The sequence below is a fragment of the Cupressus sempervirens genome, chromosome 5 (genome assembly GCF_028749045.1).
Source record: "Cupressus sempervirens isolate cs-2001-9-10 chromosome 5, ASM2874904v1, whole genome shotgun sequence".
Taxonomy (NCBI): domain Eukaryota; kingdom Viridiplantae; phylum Streptophyta; class Pinopsida; order Cupressales; family Cupressaceae; genus Cupressus; species Cupressus sempervirens.
This window is the reverse complement of record NC_143122.1, coordinates 1,050,510,969-1,050,524,656: the sequence shown is the minus strand read 5'-3', so window position 1 is coordinate 1,050,524,656 and position 13,688 is coordinate 1,050,510,969.

Sequence of the window (13,688 nt, the reverse complement as noted above, 5' to 3'; positions counted from 1 at the left end):
TCCCTTCTTTGGTCTCCACTCGTACCTCTTCTCAGAATCTGAAAACTCTTCAAAGAAACAGATGATGAACATGTAGATTTTCCCAACAACTACTAGGAGCTTACCTTGCAACACATGTCCTATTGTGAAAAATCATCACAAGAAGTACTAAACGATGAATGCTCAAATTTTGTAATGAACATGTGATGAACATCCAAATTTTCCTAATGAATACTTAGATTGATGAATATGTTGTGCCTGACATACTTAAACGGAACTCACCAAGAAGTACCAAATGATGATGTTCAATTGTTATAATGGAAAAGCATCAGAACAGTCCATTTCTAGAACTTGATTTTCTATTGTGTTGATGATTTTTCTATAGTCCTAATCATTTTCCTTTGTTTTCTTTTTTTTTCGTCTTTTGTCCCTTTTTAATTTCCTATGTCTATGCTCATGATTTTGAACATTGTTGACAAAGCATGTTTCTTTTTTCTATTGTTATGGGGTTCAACATTATTTGTTGCTCTTGATAAATTAGGCCTTGAATTTGAAAATTCTTTCACTTTTTTTATTTCATTCATTTTTCATATACACAAAGACTACACATGCTAATAAAAAGATGAGCTATTTGGTTTAGGTTTACTATCATAAATGCTGAATATTTCTGGTGGTACTCCTTGGTGTATTCCATTTAAAAATAATCATGTTTCTATGGCTATGATAAATGCCCCTTTGTGTTGTGAAAAATATGGTTGACAAAATGGTGGTTCAGCGACTGTATCTATTCAAGATACGTTTGAAAACTAATCCAAACAAAAGCATAGGTTTGGTAGGTACAGGAGGCCTTCACTTGGGGCCTTGGAATTCTAGCATTAAAGAGAGTTGGTAAAGCATGTGTAAACCACCTTTGTGACATCAAACGGTATGTCCTAAAGGCATATTTAATGTTATATTTGTGAATTCTCACAGATACTCTCATCAACATATGTTGAGGCTTTCCCACAACTACTCCATTCAATTTTTGAAAGATACAATCTTTCAAAAGTCTTGAAGCCAAATCATAGTCAAGATCTCTGTCATATATTATTTCATTGTCTAGACGAACAACATTCTGTGGGCATAGAATTACACGTCATAATCAGAATGTGCATTATGAATGAGACTGCACAAAAGATCAAAGATTTTCAAAAAGTATGATCTAATAACTTCAACATCAGTTTAATAGGTTTCTGGTGGAAAGTACATCAATACACTCCATGGACCCTCTCTCCCCCACAAGGAAGGAACTTAGAATACATCAATACTATTAGTCATGTAAGGAGTTAGATAGAGTATGAAGTTGTATTCTAAGATTCAAAACACTTGAGTAGTTTGCATAAGTCTGAATATCTATGTTAGTCAAGTGTAGTTGACCAAACTCATATTGAATCTAGATGAATCTTGGAGAGTACTTGGTAAAGTCTTGCTCCAAGACTCTCCAAGCCTCAGGAGTAGACAGTCGACTTTTATTTCAATATTTTGTGACAAGCGTTGGATTTGTGCAAGATAACAATGGATATTGTGATCGTCACGACCATTTTTGATAAGTGATAGTGATACTGATTAAGTGACACGAGTATAAGTAACATATGTACAAGATGTTATAATGGACATTTGTATAAGTAACATTTATTTGCATAGGTGAAGTTTTCATAATCAAAATATTCATAAGTAACATTTCAGAAAAAAACAAGCAAAACATTTTTCTGTGTAGTGTAAGCCACGGATTCTTCAGAAAGTGAAACTGAGACTGACTTTTGTTTCTCTTCTTTGGGCCTCCTGGCAACAGGGTTCCGCCTATCACTCTCATCATCTTGGTCACTTGACTCCCAAGATGTGCGGACTTCAACTTCTTCTTTTTTGTTTGAGCTAGTTGTGGCTTTTCCTGTTTTTCTCTGAATTACTACCTCCCTCACATAGAGGACATTGCCATTGCCATTGCCATTGCCATTTTAAATAAGGCTTTTGTAGTCAATTGTCATTCAATTCTTCATTCAAACAATTTTACAGTCAATTGTCCATCATTTCTTCCTTCACATGCTCTCGATATCACATGGAGCAGGACACCCCAAAAAATGGAGGTGCCTATTCACTTTCCTTGAAAATCTCTATCTTCTTTTGCCACTCACTAAACCCCTACTCAATGTTGAGAATCTCCTATAGCCCTACATTGACATCGTAATAGACATATAATTAAAGGCTATCATTTGGGCCCTACAATCTTCCCTTAAAGGAACAACTATAAGCGAGGGGTAAGAGATGAACTTGTCAGTTTTAGCATAGGTGAAATATGGATCCATATTTTGTCACTTCAAATGAAATACTCATGCAGTCAAACAACCCCAAACTTTTATTGCAACCACCTAATTGCCCAAAATTGTTCCATAATAGTCATAAAACCAACTGTCAAAACCAAATAGATTAATGATCAAATTTTTTAGATTTTGAGAACATGTATGTTCAGTGGAGGCTAGAAGGGATATTTATGAAGATTTGCTAGATCAGTAAAATTTTAGAGAATATCTTCTTTATTGAGTTGAGGTGGGATGAAAGTAAAATAGGTCTATGAAGCCTTCAAAAATATCCCTTCTTTGGTCTCCACTCGTACCTCTTCTCAGAATTTGAAAACTCTTCAAAGAAATAGATGATGAACATGTAGATTTGCCCAACAACTACTAGGAGCTTACCTTGCAACACATGTCCTATTGTGAAAAATCATCACAAGAAGTACTAAATGATGAATGCTCAAATTTTGTAATGAACATGTGATGAACATCCAGATTTTCCTAATGAATACTTAGATTGATGAATATGTTGTGCCTGACATACTTAAACGAAACTCACCAAGAAGTACCAAATGATGATGTTCAATTGTTATAATGGAAAAGCATCAGAACAGTCCATTTCTAGAACTTGATTTTCTATTGTGTTGATGATTTTTCTATAGTCCTAATCATTTTCCTTTTTTTTCTTTTTTTTTCGTCTTTTGTCCCTTTTAAATTTCCTATGTCTATGCTCATGATTTTGAACATTGTTGACAAAGCATGTTTCTTTTTTCTATTGTTATGGGGTTCAACATTATTTGTTGCTCTTGATAAATTAGGCCTTGAATTTGAAAATTCTTTCACTTTTTTTATTTCATTCATTTTTCATATACACAAAGACTACACATGCTAATAAAAAGATGAGCTATTTGGTTTAGGTTTACTATTATAAATGCTGAATATTTATGATGGTACTCCTTGGTGTATTCCATTTAAAAATAATCATGTTGCTATGGCTATGATAAATACCCCTTTGTGTTGTGAAAACTATAGTTGACAAAATGGTGGTTCAGTGACTGTATCTATTCAAGATACGTTTGAAAACTAATCCAAACAAAAGCATAGGTTTGGTAGGTATAGGAGGCCCTCACCTAGGGCCTTGGAATTCCAGCATTAAAGAGAGTTGGTAAAGCATGTGTAAACCACCTTTGTGACATCAAACGGTATGTCCTAAAGGCATATTTAATGTTATATTTGTGAATTCTCACAGATACTCTCATCAACATATGCTGAGGCTTTCCCACAACTACTCCATTCAAATTTTGAAAGATACAATCTTTCAAAAGTCTTGAAGCCAAATCACAGTCAAGATCTTTGTCATATATTATCTCATTGTCTAGACGAACAACATTCTGCGGGCATAGAATTACACGTCATAATCAGAATGTGCATTATGAATGAGACTGCACAAAAGATCAAAGATTTTCAAAAAGTATGATCTAATAACTTCAACATCAGTTTAACAGGTTTCTGGTGGAAAGTACATCAATACACTCCATGGACCCTCTCTCCCCCACAAGGAAAGAACTTAGAATACATCAATACTATTAGTTGTGTAAGGAGTTAGATAGAGTATGAAGTTGTATTCTAAGATTCAAAACACTTAGTAGTTTGCATAAGTCTGAATATCTATGTTAGTCAAGTGTAGTTGACCAAACTCATATTGAATCTAGATGAATCTTGGAGAGTACTTGGTAAAGTCTTGCTCCAAGACTCTCCGAGCCTTAGGGGTAGACAGTCGACTTTTATTTCAATATTTTGTGACAAGCGTTGGATTTGTGCAAGATAACAATGGATATTGCGATCGTCACGATCATTTTTGATAAGTGACAGTGATACTGATTAAGTGACACGAGTATAAGTAACATATGTACAAGATGTTATAATAGACACTTGTATAAGTAACATTTATTTGCATAGGTGAAGTTTTCATAATCAAAATATTCATAAGTAACATTTCAGCAAAAAACAAGCAAAACATTTTTCTCTGGAGTGTAAGCCACGGATTCTTTAGAAAGCGAAACTGAGACTGACTTTTGTTTCTCTTCTTTGGGCCTCCTGGCAACAGGGTTCCACCTATCACTCTCATCATCTTGGTCACTTGACTCCCAATATGTGCGGACTTCAACTTCTTCTTTTTTGTTTGAGCTAGTTGTGGCTTTTTCCATTTTTCTCTGAATTACTACCTCCCTCACATAGAGGACATTTCCATTGCCATTTTAAACAAGGCTTTTGTAGTCAATTGTCATTCAATTCTTCATTCAAACAATTTTACAATCAATTGTCCATCATTTCATCCTTCACATGCTCTCGATATCACATGGAGCAGGACACCCCAAAAAATGGAGGTGCCTATTCATTGACAAGCATGTGTATGCTGTTATCGTGGCTTTTTTTTTCATTGAACTCTACCTTCCATGGCTGATGTGGTCCAATCTCCTGGTACAATGGACCATCACAGGTTTATCAACAATTCCAAATTTTCATTTCCTAATTTTCTTTGTGTGTTTGATGGTATTGGCAAGTTTGATGTCTCTGTTTGATTTCCTATATAAAGATGCATCGTTCCAGTATACCACTCAATCTTCCATCGCTATTTGAGAGTGGTTTTGTTATTGCTGATGGCTAGCAATTACTCTGGCAGTTTCTGTTTGACATTCGTCACTAACAAACCTCCCATCACACAATGTCCCTGCACTTATCCTTAGTTATATTCATTGTGGCTAATGATAAAATAATTCTTCATTCAAACAATGTGACAGTTAGTTATCCATCATTTCATCCTTCACATGCTCCAGCAGGATATCACATGTAGCAGGACATCCCAAAAATGGAGGCACCCTGGATGTCCTTCATAAATACATCCAAAAATACATTTGAGAGTAATTTTGTTATCGCTGATGCCTACTAATTACACTGGCAATTTCTGTTTGACATCCGTCACTAACAAACATCTAAGTGGAAAATTTTCAAATTTAACTGCACACATATGGGAGGGAACGAACGTTTGGTCAAAACAAAACTGTAGAAACCAAATATCCAAAAGCTGAAAAGTACATATAGATAGGATGTAATAAGTGACAAGATGATAATACCAATTCAGTGTGTTCAAGAGTCTCACCACAAGTCAAACCATGACACATGTTAGGGTACAATTTGAAAGTCTTATCTAGGCTCCTGGCTTTGTGACTTTGTCACAGACAGTTTTGGCCTTGCTCTTGCTCTAGAAAATCACTACTTGTAGAGCATAGATAATGTAATTTTTGCCATATTGTAAGGTTATGTATAATCAGGAACAAATAAGATAATTAGGTTTTGTTCTTGGATTAAGCAACGTCTAAATTCAGTGGTAAGATTTCAAATCATCAAGAAGGCATGGCATAATAGGAAGTGGTGTCACAAATCCATATACGCATATCCTAGAACATTTGATAATGGGTTTCCTATACCAAATCATTGAAATTGTTGTAGAATAGAAATTTCTTTAAAACTGATGAAAGGAGTACAATACCGGCCTCTTGCACTACTCTGTGAACGATATGGATGAACCGCATATAGTTAGAATTCAAGCATGTAAGAGCCTTTCAAGAAAGATGAGCATGAATGACTCAAATAAAGCTACAATTTTAACAGTCTTTCAGTGTGGTCAGCATGTAAAGACCAGATCTGGCTTGAATATGAGAGAACATGTAAATCAAATCCAGTTAAAATTCAACAGCTTTTAAGTAGGGTGAACATGTAACTAGATTAAAGTAGAAATTTAATTATATCTTCTCATCCTCCATTGATATCCTCTGCTTGAAAGTTCCAGTCTCAGAATCCTCTGGAGATTTCCATTATCCGTCTTCCCTTCCAATTCTTGCATAACCTGATCTTTCCTTCTCTCAAGATTCACGAGAGACATACTCTTCTTTCCAATCTTTTATAACACCCAACACGCTAAACTCAATGTTGCTTTCCATGTATATCTCCAATTTTTTTAGAAGTATTGGCCATACAACATTCAACCAATCCAAACCATCCATAGCTCCATCAAAGTGGGCAAGAGAGATGGGCCCTTCCTTCATCCCATCTAATTCATAAACAATGTTATCAACTGGCACATAGATAATGAAAGTAGGCGCATCAATTCCAAACGTAGAGGATTCAACTGCCTCTTCTTTGGCAAAACTGTTGTTGGCATCCTGGAGTACCTTGTTATTTGTAATACTAAGAGATTTGAGCAGTGGTGTGTCTAGATTTCTACTAAACTCCTTCAAATTGGAGAGCTGTGGGCCAAATCATACAGCGATTGACTCACAGATGGGTCTGTCACTTTGTCATCTTCATCGTGGACAAGCAAGAAAGGAATAGTCACCTGCACATTTCAAGATTTTTAAGCATTTTATTCACTAAAAATTTTGTCTGATACTTAAAAAAAGTGATGAAATAGAGTTTTACCTCTTCAGAATTCTCTATTATTGAAGAAAGAAAACCATGTAGTTGCACCGTTATGCAAAATCAAATATCCACAAGTTATATGGAGCTAATGTAACAGTTATTTGGGTTTTTGATTTAACAGTCTGGTGCTATGGTTAGGTCTCTGTTTGGTTAATAGTGAAGGGGTAGAGTAGTGAAGGGGCAGAGTAGTGATCTATGGTATATAGTTGGTTTTGTACATTTGTAATCTACTCAATGTCTTAATACATGTGTTATTATTAACAGATGAGACTCATGATTTATTTGGTTAATAGCATATGTTCATAATTGCAAATCTTAGGAGTTTCATGTGGTTTGTTTCATTCCGGCTAAAGTAAGAAGAAATCCTTAGATATGACTTGTTGGTTTGAAAGGTATTTTAATGCATCTCTCGATGTTACAGCTACATTGTTAAAATAAATATTCAAGTTTTTTTAAGCAAACATGGATAGTTGCAGAATGGAATTGGGTTTTCAAGGGGTTTTCTTTGGGGTAGCCCTCATGAGGTTTATACTGTTTGTTAATTCTATTATCAGATAACAACTTATTTAGAAAATTTTCAAATATATATGGATTATACTATCTTAGGCTTTTTATATGGTTTCCCCTGTGTTCTTATTTCAAGTCTTGCCCTCTGTTGGCTCTTTCAGTCCTTCAGGTCTAATGTTTGCTATTTTTTTTCTTTGATATGGTTGATGTGTTTAGCTTATGGGTTTTATAAGACAGCTACTGTATGTTTAGTTTGTTCTTCTTTTTCAATTGGGCAGTTTGTTCGTAGAGGAAATCAACATCTCCTATGGTTTTGATGGAAGACTTTAGCCAGTTTATCAAATTAAGGCTGTAATGTTTGGATGGTTTTACTGATATTATGATTCAAGTAATTATAAATAGGATAAGTTTTGGTGTGTATCATTGAATGGGAAGGATGGTTAAGAGTATTTTGTTAGATTCCCCAAGGTGATCTGCCTGTTCCTTATTAGGCAGATTTTGAATATGTGACTACCAATCTTCTCGATGATCTTGTTAGAAGATTTTTAGTGACATTACTCTTAGCGTTGAATGGAGCTGATACTGGCTGGCTTAGTTCATTCAAGTGTCATAATTGTCATAAGCGACATTTGTATCAGTAAAATTCATTTGGAAATGTGACACTTTGGAACATCATTTTTTATAAGTGACAGTGCTACAATTATATGCGATATTGACTAAGTGACACTTCTATAAGTAACATATAGATAGGATGTAATAAGTAACATTATGATAAGTAACATTCTTTTCCTAGGTGACATTTTCATAATCAAATTTTTTATAAGTAAAATATTAAAATGTGTTTTATTCAAGTCTCGTTTAAATGTCATAAGCAACATTTGTATAAGTAAAATTCATTTGGAAATGTGAAAATTTGGAACACCATTTTTTATAAGTGACACTGATACAATTATATGCGATGTTGGTTAAGTGACACTTTTATAAGTGACACATGTACCAGATGTTATAAATGACATTTTCATAACTAGCATTTATTTGCAAAAGTGACATTATGTTAAGTAACATTTATTTTCCTAGGTATCACTTAGTCAATATCGCTAGTTTATCACTTAGTCATATTTGCCTAAGAAACACTTAGGATGTCATAAGTAACATTATTATAAGTAACATTAATTTGCCTAGGTCACATTTTCATAACCAAAATTTTTATAACTAACATTTTAAAATGTAGTTCATTCAAGTGTCGTTTAAATGTCATAAGTTACATTTGTATAAGTAATATTCATTTGGAAATGTGAAACTTTGGAGCACCATTTTTTATAAGTGATAGTGACACAATTATAAGTGATATTGATTAAGTGACACTGGTATAAGTAACATAAGTACAAGATGTCATAACTGACATTTGTATAAGTAACATTTATTTGCAATGGTGACATTATGACAAATAACATTTATTTGTCTCAGTGACATTTTCATTGAAATTTTTATAAGCAACATTCTAAAATGTCGTTTATTCAAGTGCCATTTAAATGTCATAAGTGACATTTTTATAAGTGACATCATTACAGTTTAACATTTTGCATTGACTTGGTGATGAGTTGGTAGACTTGTCATCAAGTGCTATTCTGTATATTGGAATTATACAATTATAAGCGATATTGACTAAGTGACACTTCTATAAGTAACATATATATAGGATGTAATAAGGAACATAATGATAAGTAATATTCTTTGCCTAGGTGACATTTTCGTAATCAAAATTTTTATAACATTAAAATGTGGTTTATTCAAGTGCTGTTTAAATGTCATAAGCGACATTTGTATACGTAACATTCATTTGAAAATGTGAAACTTCGGAGCATCATTTTTTATAAGTGATATTGATACAATTATATGCGCATCTTGCAATATCTAATAAAATTAGACTGAACCAAAATTAAGTGTTACTTATAAAATGTCACTTATGACATCTTATGCCTCTTTGTTCGAATGGTTGCTTCTTTTTCCATCCTGCTTCATCAAGATGGCCTATTCTATAGCTTTTACAACATCGACTTTAAATTTTTATTGTCGTCAGAGGGGATACGCTGCTTATTTTAGTGTTTATAAAAAGACATTAGCGAAATAATCTCATATTGTCTTTTCTTTATGTTTATCTAGAAGTTTGTCTTTAATAACTAAGCCCTCTTTTTTTGTCATTTAATTTCAATATATATAGGGGAGAGGATCCAATAGTCATGATAGTTAAGTTCATCAACATGTAGTTGTTCCATGGGATATCGTAAGACCTCCATTTTTTTTTATAAGTGTAAAGTGGACATTGAGCTACCTACAACTACGGTTTGAAGGTGTGACTCATCACGCAACTCGTTAAAACAACACACCTAGTGAAATGGGTCAAAAAAATGACTTCTTAAACATTAGACCAAAGCTTAAACTAAAAATCTCTAATATTTAAGTTTAGAAATATCATTTGTTGTTAATAGAATATTGTATAACTATATAAAATGTAACATTTATGCAACTTAAATAGACCAAATAATAATTACTAATCATAAATATTTGTTATATATGAGTTTCATATTAAATACAAAAGGACAGCACAAAAAATTTAATTGTTGTTATAAAAATAACACATTATTATATAAAATATGTAACCTATATCTAACACAAAGGGACCAATAGTTGAACACTAATTTTTTTTGACAATCTCACGCATTTTATGAGAAAATACAAGGATTTTACTAGTATTTAGCTTTTATATTTGTGATAAGACATATTATCGATATGATTTACTCTATGCATATGCATTGCTACCCCAACAGTTTTACGCATGAGAATAGCATTTGTATACTAAGATATCTATATTTATTCTAGTGAAGATCTAATTTTATTAAGTGAGCACATTATTTTTTAAGTGGCACACATATATTAGATAGATATGATATTTTATTTGAAATAAAAAGTTATTTATTACACTCATTAATGAATTCATTTATTTATTTTTTCTATAACATTTATGGGTTTCATGCGCTCAAGTATTAGTCTATTTTTTATCAACATTTGAAAATTTTCTTATTTACAAATAGATCAATTAATTACAATATATAGTAAAAATGTGTATGAAAATTTTATAAAATATTCACGAGAGGGTGATCGACTATTGGACCCTGCTCAACTATTGGGTCCTCTCCCCTATTCAAGGGAGTAAATAGATCTACAATGCCCACAATTGAAGGATTGAATTGACATTTTAGTTCACTTCAGCAATTAAAGACTATCAAAGGATCAATTATAGACTATCAACCCCTAAAATAAACTTGTAAACGAAGCTTTAAGAAAGCAAAGAATATCTATTTAAAAAATAGTGTGAAGGATACCTTCACTTGGGTGAAGGATACCCTTGTGACCTCAAGTCCATGCTATAGTAGGTGTTTAAATCTTATGAAGTACAACTCAACAACTCTTTAATAAGCTTTAGTAGTTGACACGTAATGGGTGATGGGTGTCAAGCTATTGCATATGCATTAATCCTGGCCTTGAATGCAAAAGAAACTATGAAAACTTATTTTTGTTGATTTAATAGATTTGATTTGAGAATGATGGTATGATGATTTGAGAGAAAGAGTTGAGAGACAGATGGAGAGAGATAATACAAGTGATAGAAAGACTCCTAGATAATATTCTTGAGGACAATGTGTATTATAGTCCTTACCATGTTTTCCTTTGATCTTCCAAAATGATGGTGGCGTCTTGCAAATGGCATGACTCTTTCTACCACTTGTATTATCTCTCTCTCCATCTGTCTATCCATTCTCTCTCAGATCATCTGACCAACATTCCCAAATCAAATCTTGACCCTATTTAGTGGATTCACAACATAAACTTCAAATGTTTCTCCTATCAAATATTAAATTAGACTTATTATCCAAAACACATAAAAGACATGCACAAACATAAATGTAGATTTCACAATAGCTAAGAAACATAATTGTAGGCATCATGGTCACATTTTTTTTTGAGACAATGTAATTGAGTTGTGTACCCAAGCAATGCAAAGCAACTTCCACACCTTTGATTCCAAGTTGAATTGATCTGTAAGAATGATCGCTTGCCAACAGTTGTTGAATACATTTGTAGCTCATGAATACAAGGTGTAGCTCATAAATACAAGGTCCTGCAACTAATGTATTCAACAACTGCTGGCAAGTGATCATTCCGAGTTCATGAATACATGGTGTAGCTCATGAATACAAGGTCCTCCAACAAATGTATTCAACAGATATTGGCAAGCGATCATTCCTAGTTGCTTTTGTTATATAAGTTTTGTCTCAATACCAGTAGGTTGTAGTTTCATTTTCTAGATGCACTTCGTCGCTTGGGTATACAACTCAATTACATTGAATCCAAAAAAATGTGATCATGATGCTTACAGTTATATTTCTTAGCTATTGTGTCCCAGGATCCCTTATGACCCTTTATGATCATTTACGATCCCTAAGAATAAATCTTAGAGCTCCTTAAATGTTGTAAAGGGTCATAAGAGAAAACCTCTGATGAATTATGGTACGAGGAAACAAGTAGCTTCCAGCAGTACATCGTCTGACGATAGTGTGAGTGTGCTGAAGCCTCCGAAGAAGAAGAAGGTAAGGCTTCATTTCTGGGGACACCTCTAACATATCTGGAAACTACCTGTGGGATTCTTGGACATAATGACAAATTCTTCTCACATTCCCACTGATGGACTAGTGCATAGGAGCAACATCTTATAGTATTGTCACAAATATAGCATCGAGTCTTCTTTCATCTGCATTAGGTTTGATCAAATTCCATGGAGCTGGGACAAAGTTAGGGTATTGGCTAAATTGTTAACTAAAATGTAAGATACATAAGGAAAGTTTGAAAGAGTTTGAAAAGAAAAATACTGTGTCCCCCTTAGTAAGAGATGTGTTTTAGTTTACGATTTAGACGTTGCCCAAAGTTGGAGCCATTTTTGTAAAAACTGTCTGTTAATAGAGGGTTTGAAATTTTTATAGTCATCATTGGAGAATTTTAGAAGTCAGTGAATAGGAGGGATTTAGAGTATCATAAATGTTTGTGGATGATTGCAGAGCTGGAAATCAAGAAATTGGCATTTTTTGGAAATAATACGTTATATCTTCAAACTTTATCACTGTTCTTGTTTTGGAACACCATTGACATGACTCATGTTTTTAGATTTTCTATAAATTTTAAATTGTACTAAAAAAATTGATGTATTTAAGTATACCTTGGTTTTTGTTATAAGGGTTAAGTATTTTAAATTTTCTTCAAGTTTTGCATCAAGCTACCAGTTTGGACTCAATGGTTCAGTTCAATGTTTGGTCAAAAAATATCAATGTGCTTTTGGTTTGTTTTGGGTTCCTTGATACAAAAATATGTATATATGAGAAGTATATTCATTTGCAGCAGTAATGAAGTTCCAAAATGTTTGTATGTAAGGTACCATTAAGTTTGTATTGCTGCTAAGGGGTGGAATGGATCCTTAGTATTATAATAGACTTGGGATATAACACTTGGGATTGTTTCCATTGTTAAACAGGTTAATATTACAGTGCAGTTGACTGTAGAAAAATTATTGAAACTTAATGAAGATGGTCTCTTGATATCACTCAAGGACATCAAATCTTCAAGCTACTTGCCACTGCACTTGAAGCCTTATTTTGAAGAGAGAAAAAATGATGAACAGGACATCGATAACTCTAATAGCTCTCAATGCCCTGGCAACAACTGTGAAAAATTATCTGACGCCCTTGATTCGTGCAAAGTGGAATCTAATGATGTAAATAGAACAGAACAAAAAAGTGATGGTAATGATAATGAACAGGCGGGAAGGCATGCAACAGTGGAAACAGAATCAAAATGACTTGACTGCATTTTGATCGAAGACAATGTTTTCATTCTTTCAATTTCATTATTTGAATTGTGTCCAATTACTTTTCTTTCACCAATCACATGCACTTTGGGGCATGTTTGAACTTGCAATGAATTTTGAGTAGTACCTTATAATTGAAAGGATTACCACTATCCAAGCAGACCATTTATCCTTTTTTATTGTGGTTGGTCTGTGTCAAATGTTACTTATGAATATTCTGATTATGAAAACGTCACCTATGTAAATACATGTTATCTGTGTTCTTATGGTTTTCTTCTTTTGTTTGTACATTGAACTGTTTATTCCTATATTGCTCCGGATCTGTCAAACCCTGACAAGTCACACATCCACCCTAGAGAAAATGACATGTCAAATCCAAATACTACTTCCATCTCGTCAGGTCCCAGAAGGAAGATATAGGTCCCACAATGAGTTCTTAACTAAATGAAGCCACGTATAATAATATCGCATGCTCATTA